This window comes from Mustela nigripes, chromosome 3 (assembly GCF_022355385.1).
Source record: "Mustela nigripes isolate SB6536 chromosome 3, MUSNIG.SB6536, whole genome shotgun sequence".
Taxonomy (NCBI): domain Eukaryota; kingdom Metazoa; phylum Chordata; class Mammalia; order Carnivora; family Mustelidae; genus Mustela; species Mustela nigripes.
The window spans coordinates 27,753,958-27,766,431 of NC_081559.1; the positions used below are offsets into that span (position 1 = coordinate 27,753,958).

The 12,474-nt window shown below is 56.2% G+C and overlaps 1 long non-coding RNA gene across 1 annotated transcript in view; it reads right to left on the reverse strand.

Annotated features, from left to right (window-relative positions):
• LOC132013535 (uncharacterized) overlaps window positions 1–12,474 on the reverse strand; it is a 13,249-nt gene continuing 775 nt past the window's right edge. The window contains exons 2-3 of the long non-coding RNA XR_009403030.1: window positions 551–708; window positions 1–183 (exon numbers count right to left, since the gene is read on the reverse strand). This is a non-coding gene — a long non-coding RNA (uncharacterized LOC132013535). The remainder of the gene's footprint in view (window positions 184–550; window positions 709–12,474) is intronic.

The window sequence follows — 12,474 nt, forward strand, 5'->3', positions numbered from 1 at the left end:
TCCACCCATTAGGTTCCCGTTTGAAATACAAGGCGAGAACCCAGGCTGCAGGGAAAGCTTACAAGGGAAGAACTAGAGACACAGAGCCACTTGGAGCCACTTGGAGGAACAGGTGGGGCGCAGGGAGAAGAACACTTCAGATCAAGTTATTGGCATTCACAGAGGCCAGAGAAGAAGGTACATCTATGAAACAAGAACAGGAGGCAAAAAACAAAGAATAAAAAGAATATTCAGAAAACAAAGCAAAAAGCTCTTGGGAATTAACTGAAAAGTCCAGAGCCCAGACTGAGGCCCTCACTAGGCACTGGCCCATACCTGCCCCTTCCCCACTCTGCACACGCAGGCAGCCGGCCAGGCTCTCCTCTCCAAGAAGCTCTGCACCCCCCTCAGAGCCCCAGAGTCCATGATGGGAGTGGTCTGGAGACCAGATGAAATGAAGACTCAGACCCAGGGAGGAACCCAAGAGGCCAGGAAGAGACAAGGGTCTCCAAGGGCTGGAGAGGGCCAGAGGCCACCCACTTGGGTTCAAGCCCGGGCCCCTGACACTTACCAGCGAGGAATTCCGGGTGGATCCCAGCACTCAGTGCACGTCCCTCTGCCCACGTGTCACCCACCAGCACCGGAAAGTCTCTCCCAGATGTCGCTGGGGCCCATGGCCCTCCAACCAGTCTTCTGGCTGCAGCAGGGTGGTGGGGAGGCCCCGGAGCCCTGGCAGAATATGTCCCCCAAGGAGACGATGAGGGACCTGCAGGGTGGACCCTGCCTTCACCCCAGACTGTTCTGAAAGCACCCCAAGCATGGGTCCATTTTTAGCCAGTCCCCAGCGGGTGGCCAGCCACCCAGAGTTATTCTCGGCTGTGGGGACATTAGGCTAGCCAGGGTAAAGGGGAGCCAGGGCTGAGGCTGTGGGAATGGCACGCCTGGGAGGAGACACCCGTGGCCTGAGGGAGGGGCTGAAGAGCAGAGCCCAGGGCAGGAGTCAGGGCCAGAGAGGGCTGAGCTGGGGGCAGAAGTCCAGAAAAGCACAGGAGACTGGGAAGGCAGTAGGTGACAGGCCTCCCTGGAGCTGCCATCCAGGGACAGAGAGTGGGGTCTGCCTTGTTCTCCTCGGGGACAGGGGGCTGTGCCAAAGGAGGCAGAGGCCAGGCTGAGAGCGAGGGATGGGCATGGGGATGGGCATGGACCGAGTGAGCTAGGAGGACAGAGAAGGGGCAGGACAGGGAGCGAGAGACAGACAAAGAGACAAATGACAAGAGAAACAGAGAGCTGGGTAGAGGTTGGGACGTGGGGGGCGGGGAGGACAGCACGGGTTCCTGGGGACAGTCTTGTCCTCAGGCCACACACCCTCTCAAAAGCACCCAATCTCCTTCCACCCACCAGGGCCTCTCAGCCTTGGAGGAGAGGCCCCAAGACTGCTCGGCATCCCTGATTCAAGATTCCGCCCTACACCCACGTTACATATAAAAGTCACCAAGCTCAGACATGGACTGGAACGCATGCACGCACACACACACACACAGGTACCCACGCACACGTGCAGCCTCCTGGGAAGTGATGGGACAATGGAGAGGGGCGAGAGGGGTGTCCCTTTGTCCCCCCTGCCCAGCCTTGGAAGCTCAAATCCACATAAAAAGCTTCACAAAGGGCCTCTGGCTCCCAGAAGGGGAGAAAATTGGGGGAAGCAGGAGGGAAGGGGAGACCCCAGAGCTGGAAATGCCCATCAGTGGGTCTGGGAAGCAAAATGAGGGCTGTTCTCATAGCCACAAGAGGCCACAGAAGAGCTTGCTGGGGAGGGGGCATTGGCTCAAGGGGCAGGGAGAAAGCTAGGGCTCAAAGTGGCTTCCTGGAGGAGGCAGTCAGAAGTACTAACCTGCTGAAGACATTGAGAGAGAGGTAGCCGGGCTTCCTTGCCCAGCTTAAGTGAGGGGGCAATAAGCCTAAGCCTACCCTATCCCCAGAGAAGGGGGCAGGACCGCAGACCACCCCATCTCCCTCCCCCTTCCCTAGGCTGCCTTGGGTCTAGCTGGAGAAGGGTGGATACCTTCTTCAGGGCTGAAGGCCAAGCCTGCATGGGGGTGAGGGGTCCCAGGAGAAGGACTGATCAGTCAAGCAAGATCATAGCTTCTTGACCCAAAGAGGCCAGAGGAAACAAGCTGAACCTTTTCCTTTGCTCCTACTGCACACCCCAAACCCGTCCTACTGGGGGCGGGGAGGAGCTGTCCTACTCAGAAGAACAGGTAAGAAGCAGGAGAGAGGCCATGTGCACAAGAGGTCTTAAGGTTCCTGGCTCATGTCCTGACTACACTAACAGCAGAGGGGCCATTGACAAGTCACCTCCCAGGGCCTCAACTTCCCCATCTCTGAAAGAGGCTAATGGTGCCGGCTCACATCTTTCCAGGGTTGTTGGGAGCATCTCGTGAGGCTGTCTTTAAGAGCATTGATTATCATGATCACCCAGTGACCTCTGACCTGCCAGACAAGTCAGAGGTCCCAAGCCCAGGGCTCCCCTTCATTCCTACTCCTGCTTTCTTCTTTCCGAAAGCAGTTCCCAGGGGAGGCTTCTGGCAGCGAGGGAAGGGGTCAACCAGATGATCCCAAAGCCTCCTTCCAGGGGAAGGACACTGATGTTTACTGGGGACCTCCTGTGTGCTAGGAGCTTGACGCACATCAGCCGCCCCAATCTCCTGGCTAACCCTGTGAAGCGAGTGCCATCATTCCCATTTCCCAGATGAGGAAACTGAGCTCACAAAGTTATGAGGGACAGAGCCCAGACTGGTGACAAGAGGAGCCCATGCCCTGGGCTCATGCTTTTCTACCACAAACCCTCCCTCATTTCCTCATTGTAGTGTTCTACGCTCCCCTGTCCCTGCCCCTCACCCAATCCCTATACCCAGAGCAGAGCTCCCAGAACCGCCCCTCCCCCAACACCCATCCGCAGCTGACCTCAGGATTCAGGACTGCAGCGGGTGACCAAGGAGCGACAGGAGATGCCAACAAGAACAGAGTGTGGACAGGCTGGACCAGCCTGCCCACTGTGTCCCAGGGCTTGGCACAGACTGTGCGGCCAGCCCTGCAGAACAGCCAGGCGAGGTGGGCTCTGTGCGCCCATTCTCATGGGAGAGGAAGTGAAGGCTCAGGGGCACCAAGCAGCTTTTCCAGGGCACCCTGCTAAAAATCGGTAAGCAAGGATTCGCCCAGCTGCCTGACCCCCATCTCTGCTCCCATCCAGGCTCCCGGGGCTACAGGGCTTCCTGTCTGGACTGCAGCCTTGGAAAAGGCAGTGTGGAGTCCTGCAGGGAGCCCAGGGGTCTTGCCTCAGAATGCAGAAGAACCAGCGAAGAACCCCCCACCCCCACCCCAGGGCTACCTCCACCCTGCTCACCCCCTGCTGTCTTTGTGCAATTCCATTAAGAGGCAAAGGAATAAATTAGCCCTGCTTAGCATATTGAGTGGCTGGGGTTCAAGAGGCCGTCTGGGTGGCTCGGGCATCTCAATGCAGTCTGCCGGCAGCTGCAAAGGCAGAGAGCCCACGGGGTAGGGTGGGGGGTACGGGGGGGGGGGCAGTCTGGCCAAGCTGGGCCTGCTCCAACCTCCTACAGATGGCCTCAGCTCAGTGCCCAGCTCGCTCCTGCTCCAACTTCATTCCCCTAATGGTGTCGCAGCTTGGCACACACTCTCCGCACCCGTGCCCCCTGCTCAGGCCAGCCCAGCCAGCCCCAAGCCAGCCCCTGAGGACACCCAAGGGTAGTGTCAGGCCTGGTGTCAGGCTGCCCATCCTCCCCAAGATGAACTTTGGGATGGATGGCTCTGTTGGGGGGAGGGGCGGGGAGAAGAGAACAGCAAAACACAGAGTCTGGAATGCCCCCCACCCCAGGGTAGGCTCTCACAGGCCTGAGGTGCCCATGCCTCCGTTCCCTCCTCAGCACCGAGACACCCCCAAGCACAAAGGAAAGATGGGGAGGGGAACCAGAGGGTCATACCAAAGGCCAGCGGGGTCATCCCTCTGCCCTCAGAGAAGGGCATCCATTTCCTGTGACTAGGACAAGTAACTCAACAGCCAGAATCCAGCCTGAGGCCAGACTCAGCAGGCCCAGGCCTGGGAGGAAGCAAGACAGCCCGGGCCCCAGTCTGCTGCCTCCTGCCACACCTACGGGTCCTTCCCCTCCACCCCTCTCAACAGCTGCCCCAGATCCCCCAGGACCAAAGGCCTTTCCTCCTCCTGGTCTCCAGGCCCTGTGGCAGCCACAGGAATGCACCTTTCAGTCGTCCTGCCAGAGGGAGCAGGACCAGCCAAGGCCCCAAGGCCCCAGCTGAGCACTCTGAAATCACTACCGGTGCTCGCTCACCGCTCACCAGGGCCAAGCCGCCAGAGGAGGCCGCCGTTCTTGGAGGGCTAGGGCAGCTCTGTCAGCCTTGTTCTTGACAGACCCAAGACTTCCGGCCAACCTGGGTTCATGGATCCCCTGTCAGCCTGGCTCCGGCGTGCACCGAGGGCGAGGACACTTCCGTCCCACCGGGCTCACTCAGGCTCCCCTTCACTCAGGCTCGGACTTGCGTGGCCATCTGAAGGCTCTCCCAGCCTTCCGTGGCTCCTTCCTTTCGCTCAGCCATTTCCCCTAATAAAATCTTCACACCTTTACTGACATCTTGTTTCCCGGAGGACCCAGACTCACACAACCACTCAGTAGTCATAACAGCAACAACAGCTACCCTTCATTAAGGGACAGCAACAAGCCCCAAACTGTTCTAAGTGCTTCTGAGGCAGCAGAGGGTATCGAGGCACAGAGAGGTTATATAACGTGCTCAGCGATGCACAGCCCTGAAGTGGCAAAGCCCAAAGCTGACAACAGTTTCGCCCCAAAGTCCCCTGGGTCACCACCCACCACCTCACACTGCGTCCCCTAGGAAAGAGGTGCCAGCCCTCCTGTTTTCTGCCTTCCGGGGAAAAAAAGAGGGTAGAAAAGGGAACCGCGACTCCTGAGAAGTGGGCAAGACAGACACGCGGAGAGAGAAAGAAGGCACAATGGCTCCCCCCAAAGGGTCCTGATTCCCACAAGCGAGAGCACCTTCTCTCCCCAGGGCGAGGACGAGGCCCGGGGACCACAGGGAGCAAAAGAGGAAGGAGAAGGTGGCTCTGGAGACTTTTCCAACCCCGTTCATTTCTTGCCATCCTTGCCCCCCTGTCCCAAAGCACCCCCCTTGGGCATGTGACTGGGGTGTGCCCGAGGTGTCAGCCAAGGGACTCCTGGCAGCACCCAGTCCCTGCAATCTCCATCTCTCCCCACCCCCGCCATTCCTTGCCCTCCATCCCTTCCCGGGCAGAGCCGGCAGGCCTAGCCCGGCCAGGTCTCAGGGTCCCAACAAAGCCAGGCCTGTCCCCTGCCCGGCCTCCGTGGGAGTGATGTCTGGGCTGGGCAGAAGGTAAAAGTGAGCCAAAGGGACATGGCCAAGAGCCAGCTGTATGCCCTCCAGGTGAGTTCCCAGCTTAACCCCTGGCCTGCCAGACCAGAGTTCTCGAGGCTATTAGTTAGGGGATGAAGGGGTTGGCAGAGGTGAACTCAGGGATAAAGAAGGGGAACCAGCTTCCAAGGGCACCCGTCTACACACACACATGCATGCACGCATACACACACACACACACACACACACACGCACACAGGTGCACACACGCAGATCCCCATCTGGTTCAGCCACAGGGGAAAGACCCATCACCGGCTCCAGGCATCCCGCACCCACCTCTCATCCATCTCCCACACTGTGCCGGAGATATTTTAAAACACAGACTCCACCCGCTCCCTACACACAGACCGCTAAACCTTCCAGGGGCTTTTTATGACCCACATTAAGTCTGAAGTCCAAACTCTTTAGCTTGGCATTCAAGGCCCTGCCCTCACTGACCTACCTCTTTTCCAGCTTCTGATGCAGCCTCTCCCTTCCCACCCTATGCTCCAGCTCCCTGAGGGTACCACACACTTTCATGCCCCTGAGCCTTCCTCCCCTCTCTGTCAGTGAGAGAGAGGTCCTACTCACCCTGTAGGACCCAGGTCAACATGTCACCTCCTCTGGGAGGGCTTTCTAGACTGCCCCAGGCAAACTAGGCCACCCCTGCTCTAAACCAGGGGGCAGCTTATTCAGGCCTTCCAGTGCATCTTCCCCCTGCCCCCCAACCTGGGCCTCTAAACGGAGGGTGAGGTCTTACTGGGGAAGACTAGTGTGTGTCCTCAGGACTTGGCCGCAGGCAGGTGAGTGGCAGAGAAGAAAGGCAATGGGCACGAGGACGAAGGCTGGGCAGGTCACAGGGTCTTACTCCCTTCCACTCGCTCCAAGCCTCGAAAAGGCCACCATCAGTGGACTGCTGACAATGGCTGAACTTGACCCCGGTGGTCCCATCCTCAGTCCCATCCCCTCCCCACACCCATGCCCATCCAGGGGGTGCCCAGAGGAGCTCAGGCCCAGGGAGAGCCCCAAGGTGGAGCAGGGGTCTCAGCTTCCCAAGCAGGACAGCCCACCCAGCACAGCAGGCCACACCTGCCCACGGCCAGACCCTGTGCCCAGCCTCCCCCTGGGTTCTCTCGCCTCTCTGGGGTCTCTGTCTGTCCCAGTCTCACATGCAGCCGTCCTTCCGCTGGGCAACCCTTATTGAGCCCACCCTCTGCTACGTACCTAGGATACCAAGCTCTCAAGAACTGGACTCTGGTCTAAAATCACTGGCTCCGGGGCACCTGGGAGGCTCAGTAGGTTAAGTCTCTGCCTTCGGCTTGGGTCCTGATCTCAGGGTCCTGGGAGCGAGCCCCGAATTGGGAATCTCTGCTCAGCAGGGAGCCTGCGTCCCCTCTCTCTCTCTGCCTGCCTCTCTGCTTACTTGTAATCTCTCTGTCAAATAAATAAATAAAATATTTTAAAAATAAAATAAAATATTTAACAAAATATAAAAAATAAATAAAAACACTGGCTCCTTGGGACACCAGGGTGGCTCGGTCGGTTGGGCGTCTGCTCTCAGCTCAGGTCATGATCCCAGGGCCCCCGATAGAGTCCTGCATCCGGCGCCCTGCTCAGTGGGGAAACTGTTTCTCCCTCTGCTTGTGTTCTTTCTCTCTGACAAATCAATAAATAGAATTTTTAAAAATAAATAAAATAAAAAAATAAAAAGCCCTGGCTCCCCGATTTCCTGGGGAAACAGAGAGCTTTGTGACGAGGTATCACCAGAAGTACCCTACCGCTCTCATAACCTAAGTCAGGAAGAAACAGTAAGGCCGAAGTCCTCCATCCCTTATCCCAGGGTGGGTTTGGAGACCCAGCCTCTGCTCGGGGGCCCTAGGACTTTTCAGGCTGGGAGAGAGAGGGGCTGGCTCAAAATGTCAGGGCTGTTGTGTCCAGTGGGGAGGGGGTCAACTTAGGGACCAGAGCTAGGACAGTCAGCAGGGGGACCGAACCCTGGACATTGTCTATGTTCCCTTTGCTCCCCACCACTTGGCTTTTCTGCAGACAGCAGCCTCTGCTTCCCACCCACAGGTTGCTGCCCCTCCAGGGGCTGCTGTAGCTTGCCTGCCCTTGGCACCACACTCAGTCCTGGTGCCAGGGGCCCTTGGCAAGTTCATACATCAAACAGGGAGGCAGTGACTGGCTTCCTGCCCTTTGGGAAGGAGGGACGGTTGGAGGCATGGCCCATCCTCGGCTTCATACCCTCCTGACCCACCAGGGACCCAGACCTGCCCCTAGACAGTAGGTAAGTCCAGAGATGTGGTCAGCGGACTTCCACCCACCCCTACTCCAGTGCAGGCCTCCAGAGCTTCTTCCCCATTCTCCTCCTACCTGAGCCTCATCTTGAGACGGGGACATATTAGGGTGCTGGAGAATCTCCCCTTCCCCAAAATGCCTGAAGTGCTCCCTTTGTAGAATGATGCCTCTGATTCTTGGGATGCTGGGGTCTTCCAGAGACACTCATCAAAACAGAGGAATGAATCAGCCCGCCAGAAAGCACAACCAAAAGACAGGCACAAAAATGTTCACAGCTGGGGCACCTGGGTGGCTCAGTGGGTTAAGCCTTTGCCTTCGGCTGGGGTCATGATCTCAGGGTCCTGGGCTCTCTGCTCAGCAGGAAGCCTGCTTCCCCCTCTCTCTCTGCCTACTTGTGACCTCTCTCTCTGTCAAATAAATAAATAAAATCTTAAAAAAATAAATGTTCACAGCAGAGCTGTTTACAATAGCCCCAAACCAGAAACACCCCCAAAGGCCTGTCAGTAGCAGAACTGATAAATAAATTGTGTCTCTTCACCTGGTGGAATGGTGTCTGACAATAAGAAGGAACACCTCCAAGCAGGTGTAAGACGAAGGATGAAATTCACAACCCTAATGTTGAGCAAAAGAAATCAGGCACGAGGGGCGCCTGGGTGGCTCAGTGGGCTAAGCCTCTGCCTTCAGCTCGGGTCATGGTCTCAGGGTCCTGGGACAGAGCCCTGCATCTGGCTCTCTGCTCAGCAGGGAGCCTGCTTCTTCCTCTCTCTGACTGCCTCTCTGCCTACTTGTGATCTCTCCTCTGTCAAATAAATAAAATCTTTAAAAAAAAAAGAAGAAGAAGAAGAAAGAAATCAGGCACGAAATAACCCAGAGGACATGCTCCATTTATAAGAAGCTCCACAACAGGCAAATCTGTGTTGTTAGAAGTCAGGATAGCCAAGAAGCCTTAGAGGGGGATTAGTCACTGGCAGGGGGCATGGGGAAAGGCTTCCAGATGTAACAACCCATTGCTGGCTGAGCACTGGGTCATGGGCACATGGGCATGTTTGGTCTGGGAAAATTCATGTGCTTTTCTGTATTTATGAAACACTTCATATTGATAAAATACTAAACTGAAATGGAGAAGTGCCTGATGAAGGCTTAGCAACTGCACTGAAAATAAAGGGGTCAGGTTCATACACATCTCTGCCTCGCACCCACCCATTCCCAGCCCCTCTCCACCTCCTGTCCTTGTCCTTTCTCTCCTGACTCAGGCTTGGCCTCACTCCCCTAAGCCCTCCCTGTGGCCAGCCGCCTAACCTAAACCGCCACCCTCTCACCAAGATGACTGCAACCGCCTACTCCAGGCAGGTCTCCTGGCTTTGCGCCTCACTGTTTCCAATCCATATCCACAGTGCATGGAGTGCAGGGTTCATGGAAAGCCAGGAGCAGCCAGAGAAAGTCTCTGTCAAATCCTATAAGGGCTCATACCTCTTCATCTCAGGACCTTCAACTGCGCTGTTCCCACCCTTTGGGATGCTTCTCTTCCCTACCTTCTGCTTGCACTTGGTCTTCTCGCTTAAACACCACTTTCTCCACCTTCCCAGTGGAGATCTGACCCCTCCACTGGCTCCCATGACACCCTTACTTCTCTCCCATGGCACTGTTTCCAGTACCGCATTTAGTCGCCAACTATTTGTTTCCGCTCTATTCTGTCTGTCCCGCCGGACTGACACCATCTCTGAAGGCAAGAACAGGGACTGTCTGCTTTCCTGCTCCATCCCCAGCTCCTAGCTCAATGCCTGGCTTCTTAGAGCAAGTGCTTAAAAATGCATGTTGACTAAAGGACTTAATTGTTCCCACTACCAAAAAAAAAAAAAAAAAAAAAAAAAACACAAAAAAATGATGTGACTTGTAAATGTGGCAGCTGAGATTCCAGCAGTAATCACATGGCAAAGTATAAATGTATTATAACAATGCCTTGTACACTTTTGGCTTATACAGTATCACATGTCAAATGTATCTCAATAAAAGTAAATTTGGGGGGCACCTCCGTGGCTCAGTTGGTTGAGCTGCTGCCTTCAGCTCAGGTCATGGTCCAAGGGTCCTGGGATTGAGCCCCGCATGAGGCTCCCTGCTCAGCGGGAAGCCTACTTCTCCTTCTCCTTCTCCCACTCCCCCTGCTTGTGCTCCCTCTCTGTGTCTCTACCTGTCAAATAAATAAATAAAATCTTTAAAAATAAATAAATAAATTTTTAAAGGTACATTAACCTACAATGAAATAAACTCAGTTAAAAGCTAAGGTAATAAATACTCCCTCAAACTGCCCCCAGAAAAATTCTAGTTGAACACATAAATGGCCAGGCCTTGGCAGACAGCCTTTGGAAAAGGCCAGGTTGCCTCTGGAAACAAAACTTCCACTTGTTGGGGGTCAGGACACCTGGGTCATGATCCTCACTCTGCCACTCACTTGTTTTGTGGCCTTGGGCAAGTCATTTCTCTCTGGGTTCAGTGTCCTCATTGTGAAATGCAGGCATGAGATGCAGCGGGGTAGGCTTGAAGAGGTATATGACATTTGTGTGTGTGTGTGTGTTCACATACCCGTGCACATTTCCTTAGCAAGAACATCCATAGCTTTCGTCAGATTCTTAAAGGGATCTAAGACTGCAAACAGTTCAGAACCACTAATCAAGATCCTTTTCGCCTTTGGGGGGGGGTGTCTATGATCATAGATAACTAGAGAGAAACAGGAAGTAATTCAACCCATAGCAGAGGGGGTTCAAGAACTTCCATCAGGGGTGTAGGACCCCACAATAGGAACACAAGGGAGGCTGCAGGACATGACCTCCTGGGGAAATCCTAAACTCAACGGGGCTCCTAGGCAATTGGGGAGAAGCCACAGCAAATGACCCCGGGGGGCTGGTTTTTCAAGACAGAAGGCAGAAGGAGCCCAAAGTCTCCTCCTCTTGGCTCCTGCCACCAGCGGACAAGCACCCACTTGTCTCGGGCTACGGCAGAAAGCGAGGAGGCGAGGCTGGCACCTGGAGATGCCCTCCAGGCCCCTTGGCACCCAGGTCAGAGAAGGCTTGGCGGGAATGCTCAGGAGGGGTGCCAAACCCCACCTTCCCTTCTCCCAAGGTCGGCTGGCTGATGTGTAGAACCAAAGAGAGCTCAGGACGTAGGGCGATCATGCGCCCCTGAGGGGGCCACCTGAGGGGTGAAGAGCCTATACTTCCAAGCCCCAAAACCCCAGAGCTGGGGCTCTGAGGCCAGGGAGGCAAAGTGCGCAGGTCTCCCCAGAGCAGGCATGAGCAGGCCACAAATTGGGGATGGAGGGGGAGAGCAGCGTGGGCCACAGAGCCTGGGAGGATCAAGCAGGCCGCCAGAGAGAAGAAGGCAGTGTGCTCTGAGCAGAGGACAGCCTGCTTCAGGGACTAAGCTGGGGCAGCCCTGTTGGGGAGGGGGGGCAAGAGGGCAATGTGACCTGGATGGGAGGGGGCTGCCCCGAGGTGGGCGGAGCGGGCTGTGGGCGGAGGAAGCCATAGGAGCCTACAGCCTGAGAAGAGAAGCTTAGCAGTCCTGTTGGAGGAGAACAGGGGAACACGCTTAGTGGCAGCAACGGTGACATGTCGGTGGCACAATGTCAGTGGGAGTGCCCTGGCTAGGATCCCAGAGGCCGAGTAACTTCTAAGCCCTGACTCCTGAGGGGAGCTGAGAGCCCAAGAGATGTTTATCTGCCACAAGAACGTGGTAAACGCCTCCTCCTCCAACCGAGCCAGGCCAGGGAGCGAGAGGCTGAGAGGCCGCCTGGCTGTTCTGTCCTGGGTCTCCTGAGACCTGCGGTATAAAGGGGCAGGGGGTGCGCTGGTGAGGGGAGAGAGCAGCCAGGGGCAGCGTCCCCCACTGGAGCCAGGGCCAGGAGAGTAGCACGCACAGGCCAGGCCGGGGCTGGGATGGGGTTTCATCCCGCAGACGAAGGAGGGAGTGAGTCATGGGCGAGCGCCAGGCCCTCTCAAGAGGCCGCTCAGAAACCAGCTCATCCGAATGCAGACAGACACTTGTCCCCATCCCTGTCCCTGTGGCTCTCACACACCCACGCACTCACTCCTCTTCCCACTCCTCCCTTCTCCTTGATCACCCACATCCACTGCCTCTGGCTTCTTCCTCAGGAGGGATGCCAAACCCGACTACCTGTCCCTGTCCCTGCCTAGTGGCCCACCTGGTCCCTAGTCCACAGCCACCCGCATCACAAGTGCAGAGGTAGGGAGACAGAGAAAGCCAAGTGAAGAAAGGTCTGAGATAGGAACAGATGAGGTAGGGAGACTGTGAACTCACGTCTGCCTGAAACCTCCAAGGACAGAGCGGGTTCTTGAGGCTCTGGGTCAGAGGAGAAGTCCTGATGACCTCTCGAAGGGCCTGACCTGAGGGTGTTGGGCCAGGTCACTTTCACTCTCCAGACTCTCTGCCCCCTTTGTGAGGACTGAGAAGCCATAGTCTGGGATACCCAGCTGACCCCCAGAGGCCTCACCCTACCCTGGGGCACTAAGCTAATTCAGGCTCCCATCCTAATCACAACTGCACCACCACCACAAGGTCGGGACAAGTACTCTGCCCCACTGGTACACTGTGTTGCCCGGAACTCCGTGTGCCTCAGGTGGTAGGATGTAAGACCCCAGCATAATCCAAACCCAGAGCAGCAAAACAAATCTGAGGAGGCTGGAAACTTCCCAGCCCCAGGCTGGCAGGTAAGTTGGGATT